This window comes from Limulus polyphemus, unplaced genomic scaffold (genome assembly GCF_000517525.1).
Source record: "Limulus polyphemus unplaced genomic scaffold, Limulus_polyphemus-2.1.2 Scaffold3070, whole genome shotgun sequence".
Classification (NCBI taxonomy): Eukaryota; Metazoa; Arthropoda; class Merostomata; order Xiphosura; family Limulidae; genus Limulus; species Limulus polyphemus.
The window spans coordinates 372-6,339 of NW_013668680.1; the positions used below are offsets into that span (position 1 = coordinate 372).

Genomic DNA, 5,968 nt, shown 5'->3' on the forward strand with positions numbered 1-5,968 from the left:
GTTAAAATAACTTACTTTATTTTGTGTTTGATTCTTTATTTAAAATTTAGAATGTTTTCTATAGATATACTGTGGGGTTATTTTTTTGTTGTTGTTGCAATGGTGGTAAACATAGAAAGTTACTTTATTACGTTTGGTGAATCTGGTTTCCAATATTCTATCGGTTATTGGATATTATTTTATAAATGACATTGGAATTGTATGATTCTATATAAGTTATATTTAGTAATTATTTTTTACTTAGTGCCGGATTTTTGAATGAATTTGAAATCAACAGGCGTTTTATATCTAATGTCAAGTTTTCTCCAAGTTTTGGTTAATTTTGAATTGATGTATGGTATATTGCATTGTAATGTTGTGTTGTTGTTTGGTGTCAATTTCGTTTGTGAGTTGAGGTTTTTGTTCTGGTGGTTATGTAGAACATTAGAACATTGACGAAAGCAACTATGATGGAGATGACCAACCACAAGGTAAAGGGATAGCCAATGGTCAGAAAACAGGAAGCAAAGAGTATTACAATAGCACAAGTATAGCTGAGAAATTAGTCCCAACAAAGAGATGGGGTAACTGATTACATAAAATGAATAATAAAAATGGAAATAAGGAACTAATTACCATATTCTAGCATATTTATAGACCTTGTATACTACAATGTTTGATAATTTTTATTCCATAGGTAGTCTATCAATGTGCGATTATAGGGACAATGATTTTTATTACATGATAACTCAAAAACAAAACAATTGTGTAAACCAGTTTCACGGAGGTGACATAGTTTCAAACGGAGGATCGGATTTTATAAGTATTTTTTGTACACACATAAAACAGACTTTTGGATTATAATTAGATTTGAATGTAGTTTGGTAGAGTTCCTGATGAATGATACGGAGATACGCGCGCCCCATGCTGGCGCACAGAAATATAGCTAACAATTAAAGAAAAATGTAGGGATGCTATTTGCATCATCCCTTCATAATAACATAGGCAAAAATTAACATATAGCACTTGTATATATAATAACAAAGCTGTGACTCGTCTTATGCACCAAATAATAATTACAAGAATGTTTTTATTTCAAAATATTATTGAAAGTAACCGATTAGATAGTATCGCATCATGTTGATATAAACGTGTAATTATGAAAAAAAATTGACAAAATTATATGAAAATATAAACTAATAAATTATTTCTCCCTGTAATGATACTAAGTAAAAGTGCAAAAGTCTTTGAAAACATTCAGACGTTATTATTGTAATTGACAAACTGAAAAGATCGAACAACCTGCCATCTATGAGGTGTTATGTGAACTAAGCACCAATTCATTTTCCATTGGCATTCTGCCTGGCACGGCCCGGTGGTTAGGGCGCTCGACTCGCAATCTATGGGTCGCGGGTTCGAATCCCCGTCACACCAAACTGCTTGCCCTTTCAGCCGTGGGGGCGTTATAATGTGACGGTCAGTCCCACTTTTCGTTGATAAAAGAGTAACCCAAGAGTTGGCGGTGGGTGGTGATGACTAGCTGCCTCTCCTCTAGTCTTACACTGCTAAATTAGGGACGGCTAGCGCAGATAGCCACTCATGTAGCTTTACGCGAAGTTCATAACAAACAAACAAACCATTCTTTAGTTTATCTCTCCTTCAAAAAATGTATTACTTAAAGAGATTTATTATTTCAACAGTAAGTCACAAACGTTATTGACGTGGATAACCTTTTAGATTTGAGGCTAAATACGACTGGTCTTATTTTATGATACCTAACTATTACGATAAATTGCATGTTCACATATAAAAAAACCCACCTAAACCATTTAAATCATATTATATTGTAAACTTGTAAAACCAAAATCAAAAAAGATTAACCACTGAGATATGATGGAGAGTAACTATGCAGGAAAGAATGAACACTTTAACCATATAAAATTTATGTAATAACCGAATTTCATGTTTAGAAAGTGTAACTCTTAAAAAAAATTTCGTTTAATAAAAAACCGTTACACAAGTGGCCTAATTTCAACATGTAATTAAATCTTTAATGTTTTGACTTTCCCAAGAAGTTTTGATTTTTAGAGCATTTTATTTACCAATCTCGAAAAACATACGGAACGTCTTTTCAATACTCGTATGAAAGTGAAGAAAAACCTTCAACTGATGAACAACTGAAACTGTCCTCCTATTGAATATTTCATTGATTACCATATATGGACTGACCTTGAAAGGGGTCAGAGTAAATGCACAACCTCTGATTCTTATGTTACAATTAAAAAAATATTCAGCTAGAAACTAACAAATGCAAGGGGAGAACCTGACCCTCTCGGATCTATTAAGACCTACATCCCGATGCCGACTGTGTGTGTGTGTGTATATATATATATATATATATATATATCTGAGTATACCTGCTATTGTGTTTATTTACTGAAATATAACGAAAAAAATACAAAGTTTGTAGCTATTGATACTACCATATTTATTGACTGTCAGATAACGTAAGACATACATGAATACATAACCAAGAAGATATAATTCTGACTAAGCATTACTAAATTAGTCTAAATATTTTTAAAGCTTTTAAGTTTTAGAACTATTTACTGAATAGGGCTTTAGGTGAGTTTTCATCATTACACCTCAACTCCCGATACAGAGCCATCTGTATAAGAACAATAAAACATGATATAGTTTAACTATCATTATCATGTGATCATTCAATAGAATCATTCTCTGTATAACAACAATAAAAACATGATATAGTTTAACTATCATTATCATGTGATCATTCAATAGAATCATTCTCTGTATAACAACATTAAAACATGATATAGTTTAACTATTATTACTATGTGATCATTCAATAGAATCATTTGCCTGTATAACAACAATAAAACATGATATAGTTTAACTATCATTATTATGTGATCACTGAATAGAATCATTATCTGTATGACAACAATAAAACATGATATAGTTTAACTATTATTATGTGATCATTCAATATAATCATTATCTGTATGACAACAATAAAACATGATATAGTTTAACTATTATTATTATGTGATCATTCAATAGAATTCTTCTCTGTAAAGCAACATTAAAACATGATATGTTTTAACTATTATTATTATTATGTGATTATTCAATAGAATAAATGTTTGTATAACAACAATAAAACATGATATAGTTTAACTATTATTATTATGTGATTATTCAATAGAATAATTGTCTGTATAACAACAATAAAACATGATATAGTTTTATTATTATTATTATGTGATTATTCAATAGAATAATTGTCTGTATAACAACAATAAAACATGATATAGTTTAATTATTATTATTATGTGATTATTCAATAGAATAATTGTCTGTATAACAACAATATAGCATGATATGTTTTAACAATTGATCAGGTTACTCAAACTTCACCCACTCCTGAATCACAAGACATTTCAATCCAAACCACCACTACAAGGAGAAAAAAAGGCACCCAGACGCAGCCGCAAGTCTTTCCAGTAACCAACCATGCTTATCAGCAAACCAGTAACCCGCCACTCAGCCCCGAGCCACTTTCTACATCGTCGTCGTCAATCTCACTAAACGCCCTAGTTATTGACACCGATCTCTATCTACCCGACGAACCTTTCAATAAAACTTTGTCGAACATCAGGAGAACCACAACTCATTCAAAAGTTAATCCATCCATGTCCTATCGGTCGTTTAGTTTAGTTTAGCTTACGCTGCTCTTCACTTAATTTCCTGTTTCTAAAGCTAAGCCCATATTCCTAGGCCACGAGGAGGATTGCTTAATCTTCGAGTACCCTTGATTAGTAATTATTTCTTCGGAAATAATTATTTTTTAAATCAAAATAACTGCCAGAAACTAACGAATGAACCGGCGTCAATGAAGGAATGAATATATGATAAAACGAACCGTAGTTTCTTTGAGCTCCAGAAAGACTTCTGTTTCGAGCTAGCGTGATGTTTTGCACTCGTAGAAAACAAAATTATCGAGATTGTGAATCGCTGCGATTTATAGCGTGTATTATGAAGTTGTGAAGTTTAAAGTGACGAGAAACGTACTGACTGTGGAATTACCGTGTACTAAAGTTTGTATCGACAAATAATAAACTGGTTTAATCAAGAAGGGACTTGTATCGCTGAAGTTCCTCGGAAAGAATTTCTACCGGAAACAAACAAGGAGATACCCAACAATATATGTTTATATTGGAGACGACTCTTATGGGTAATAACAACTTTATAGTGTTTCAATAAAATCGTTCTCTGTGTGAGAACAATAAAACATGATATATGAATTACATATTAGAAAACACTATGTTTTTTTTTTAATTTCAGACATAATTTACCGATTGCACAGAGTAAAAATTTTGTTTACCACAATGTTTGTCCAGGTTTACCTGATTTCATCAATTAATGAAGTATGAAAATCATGAGAACATTTATAACAATGATAAGCTACAAAGCACCTGATTCAGCAGTTGTATAACTAATAAAGCATTTATCAATGAACTGTCAAATTTATAAATATAAAAACAAGATTTAAGGCCTAAGCCTGTGTAGGGAAGTTTGTTTTATATGGAAAAGAGAGCAAATAAAATAGACATAAATAAACATAACTGTATTGATTAAGAATAGGATTTTGTTTTTTATTAACAGGGGTTGTGTTATATTCTGTTTGCTGATGTTGTTGTTTTGTTTGTTTGTTTTTCTCCTAAAGAATTTTGCCTCAGAAGATCCAAAGAGTGATTGTCCCTAGACGTGTGTTAAAAAACATGACACGGAGATTTTATATTAGTCGCAATCAGTAAAAAGCTGCTATATTGGAGAGATAAACAGTAATGGTTAATAACACTAACAAATGTAGAAGTGGTTAATAAGAGTTATAAAACTAGAAAAAAATGGTTAATAATAGTTAAAAAACTAGAAAAGAAAGTGGTTAATAATAGTTAAAAAACTAGAAAAGAAAGTGGTTAATAATAGTTAAAACACTAAAAAAATGGTTAGTGACAGTAAGAAACACTAAAATGAAAGTGGTAAATAATAATAAAAACACTAGAAAAGATTGCGGCTAATAATAGTTAAAAACGCTAGAAAAAAAAGTGGTTAGTCACATTGAAAACACATTGGAAAAAAGTGGTTAATAATAGTTAAAACACTAGAAAAAGGGAAATTTATTAGTAACAGTTAATAATGCTGGAAAAAAGTATGTATTTTGTGTTTATTGTACTGCTTCTAGTGTAGGCTACCATTGTTCCTAATTTTAAACTACTGACCAGAAAGAGGAAATAACAGCAGAATCCTACCACCTATGCTAAGGGATTGACTGTCACTCTTATAACGTTCCCACGGCGAGAAACATTTCATGGTTTCAAATCTGGTTCTCCAACTCTGAAATACAGGGATCTACCACAGAGCCAACCTGTGTGGTAGTAGTAGTAGTTAATGATACAATAAAAAGAGGAATAGTTGTAATGGTTAATAAACCTAAACCTGCCTTTCATGTATCTTCAAAAAATCCATACATATGAACTCATTAACAATTACTGTCTACCTCTGTCTTGAGAAAATCCATCCACATAATCTATCCGTTTTCCATCAAATCAGTCCACATGATCTTATTAATAACCCCTCTCTGGACTTTCAAGAAAGTTCTCCTACATGAAATGGTCGCTACATGATGTTTCTCTGCCCAATAAATATGCCTGGTATAAAACACAGCATGCTCCATCTCTTCATCGCTACATGATGTTTCTCTGCCCAATAAATATGCCTGGAATAAAACACAGCATGCTCCATCTCTTCATCGCTACATGATGTTTCTCTAACCAATAAATATGCCTGGTATAAAACACAACATGCTCCATCTCTTCATCGTTACATGATGTTTCTCTGCCCAATAAATATGCCTGGTATAAAACACAACATGCTCCATCTCTTCATCGTTACATGATGTTTC

The 5,968-nt window shown here is 31.8% G+C and overlaps 1 long non-coding RNA gene across 1 annotated transcript in view; it reads right to left on the reverse strand.

Moving 5' to 3' along the window:
• Positions 1–2,446: 2,446 nt before the first annotated feature.
• LOC106468593 overlaps positions 2,447–5,968 on the reverse strand; it is a 29,317-nt gene continuing 25,795 nt past the window's right edge. The window contains exon 2 of the long non-coding RNA XR_001291391.2: positions 2,447–2,647. This is a non-coding gene — a long non-coding RNA (uncharacterized LOC106468593). The remainder of the gene's footprint in view (positions 2,648–5,968) is intronic.